Source organism: Bombyx mandarina, chromosome 12 (genome assembly GCF_030267445.1).
Source record: "Bombyx mandarina strain Sakado chromosome 12, ASM3026744v2".
In the NCBI taxonomy this organism is placed as follows: Eukaryota; Metazoa; Arthropoda; class Insecta; order Lepidoptera; family Bombycidae; genus Bombyx; species Bombyx mandarina.
Genome location: NC_143219.1, coordinates 12,916,089 through 12,918,681, shown reverse-complemented (window position 1 = coordinate 12,918,681; position 2,593 = coordinate 12,916,089). Strand labels below are relative to the sequence as shown.

Sequence of the window (2,593 nt, the reverse complement as noted above, 5' to 3'; positions counted from 1 at the left end):
GTGGGAAATATCATTCTCCTCCGTCCGCGCAATTTTCCTAAAAAAGGGTACAAAGTTTTTGCTTCACGTATTTATAGTTATGTCCACATAATAATTTACGTTTTCACATAACAAGGACCATAAAAATAATATAAACCGATTCCTATTCAACTTAATTCCTATAATTCGATATCGAATCGATACGAATATGTTATGAGGTTTTTGTTGCCGAAAATCGATATATTCAAAACCATGGTAACGAGATCTCGACAGTCCGAGAGATGACGTAATGCGATGTTATCGATGTACATTGGACGTGGCAGGGCTGCGTTTAGACAAGTTTATAATTTGAGATATGTTAATGTAACTAAAGTCTAGATCACGCGAAAGAATGAAAACGCTGATAGATGAAATGGCAAAATGAGCATGATCTTGTCAGTTAAAAAAAAACACACTTCAGTAATTTTTATTCAAAAGAATTTAATTTACATTAAATTACTGTACTGATTGATTCCCGGATTCCCAGTAGCTTATGGTTTATTAAACTCAAGTTGTGTAGCAACTGGAAATGAAGTGGCACCCCTAGTTTATTATTTCGTGTTTTCTACCCATTAATGTTCAGGGCTTTGTAGAATAAATATCATTCGTCAAGCAGCTACTCTTGAGTTGTTAGATCTCCTTCGAAGGCGCTCGGGCAGCTGTTAGCAAATCCCACCCCTCCTGGATGAGCCTTTGCTCGCCCACTTATCTTGGCGAAACTGGAAAGGCCTCCGGGTCACAAGTAATACTTCAATCCTAAAAAAAAAAGAATAAATACACTTATTTTCTAATTTTCGTATACATTTTTTTGATTTGATTTGTATTGATTTTATAAATACGCAATTCGTGTAATAGCTCTGATATAGGAAATTAAATTAAAATACACACTCTCATCCCTGAAGTTTGAGACGTTACGACAAAAGCGACCGCTCGCTGTCGCGTGACATAATTATTATGAGCAACGTCGAACTTATAAAAACAAGTACACGATCATTAACTAATGTTCATTATGATTTATTCCATTAATAGACATTATATCATATTTATGACGCGTGCAAGTACATGTGACGAATTTTTAATTAAATAAACCCACTGAATTTTAATGATGCGTGCGCGTACAAAAACTTTTAGTTTGTACGTCTGGTTATAATTTACACTTATTTTTAATCGACCTCAAAAAGGCAAGACGTTATCCTTTCGACTTTTTTTCTTTGTGTATTTTTTTTAACTTAATCACCTACTATTTTGACGATTATTTGAAAGCTAGTATTTCGCATCTGGCTCCATTTAAATATTATCAAGATTTGACAAGTCGTTTTTGAATAATATTAAATAATGATTTTATTTGTTATTTCTTGCCGAGGATTAGGCTGGCAATTCGCGAAAAATACAATTGAGATTGTTTTTCTCTCTCCAATAGAATACAATTCCTGAAGTCAGCATAGCCTGTTTCACGTTACTTGGTTTGTGTTGCTTGCGTTGATGGCGTCAATCATTCTTAGTACATTCACTGCCATGTCCAGAATCGCTATGAACAGAAATCGACGTAATTACTTCAGTGCGCCGCGTAGGGCACCGGTGACCTACATGGCACTCAACGTATTACGGGTCGGTAATAGTTGTCGTACTAACCAAATGAGGTGATCGAGGCATTTTTACCTGCATCTTACACAAATTTAACACAGATTAACAAATGGTTTGAAAGCGTTTTACATTTTTTTTATCGCATTAGCCCTTTGGTGTTGAGTGTTAAACAGAGTTTGTAAAAGTTATAACACTCACCTTGAGAAATAAGATCGAAATATCACTCACACTATGCACTTCAACTGTGTGTAGATGTAATAATATAATTTTTATAAAATAAAAAAAATATTGCTTAGATTGGTGGACGAGCTCACAGCCCGCCTTGTGTTAAGTGGTTACTGGAGCCCATATGAGCCGATGTGAGAATCAAAACCACAGTCCAGCAGTCAGGAGCCCTAACTAATGCAACACCTAGAGCCCTGAAACTGCAATACTTTAAAACAAATAATTTTTTTTGTATGGAAACTAGCGACATCTTGTAACCGATGCCCCTAAACTTATATGATGTTAAAGTTAAGGCATTTAACTATTGTAGAAAAAAAAATCATACAAGTCTTTATTTGTTATAGACAAATTGATTTAATTTTATCAATTTTAACACAGATTAACAAATGGTTTGAAAGCGTTTTACATTTTTTTTATCGCATTAGCCCTTTGGTGTTGAGTGTTAAACAGAGATTGTAAAAGTTATAACACTCACCTTGAGAAATAAGATCGAAATATCACTCACACTATGCACTTCAACTGTGTGTAGATGTAATAATATAATTTTTATAAAATAAAAAAAATATTGCTTAGATTGGTGGACGAGCTCACAGCCCGCCTTGTGTTAAGTGGTTACTGGAGCCCATATGAGCCGATGTGAGAATCAAAACCACGGTCCAGCAGTCAGGAGCCCTAACTAATGCAACACCTAGAGCCCTGAAACTGCAATACTTTAAAACAAATAATTTTTTTTGTATGGAAACTAGCGACATCTTGTAACCGATGC

The 2,593-nt window shown here is 35.1% G+C and overlaps 1 long non-coding RNA gene across 1 annotated transcript; it reads right to left on the bottom strand.

The window, feature by feature from the left end:
- Positions 1–439: 439 nt before the first annotated feature.
- LOC149501841 (uncharacterized) lies at positions 440–1,219 on the bottom strand. Its single transcript, XR_016324024.1, has 2 exons — positions 907–1,219; positions 440–774 (listed from the first exon to the last, which is right to left on the bottom strand). It is a non-coding gene; the product is annotated as an uncharacterized LOC149501841 (long non-coding RNA).
- Between the last annotated feature and the right edge of the window lie 1,374 nt (positions 1,220–2,593).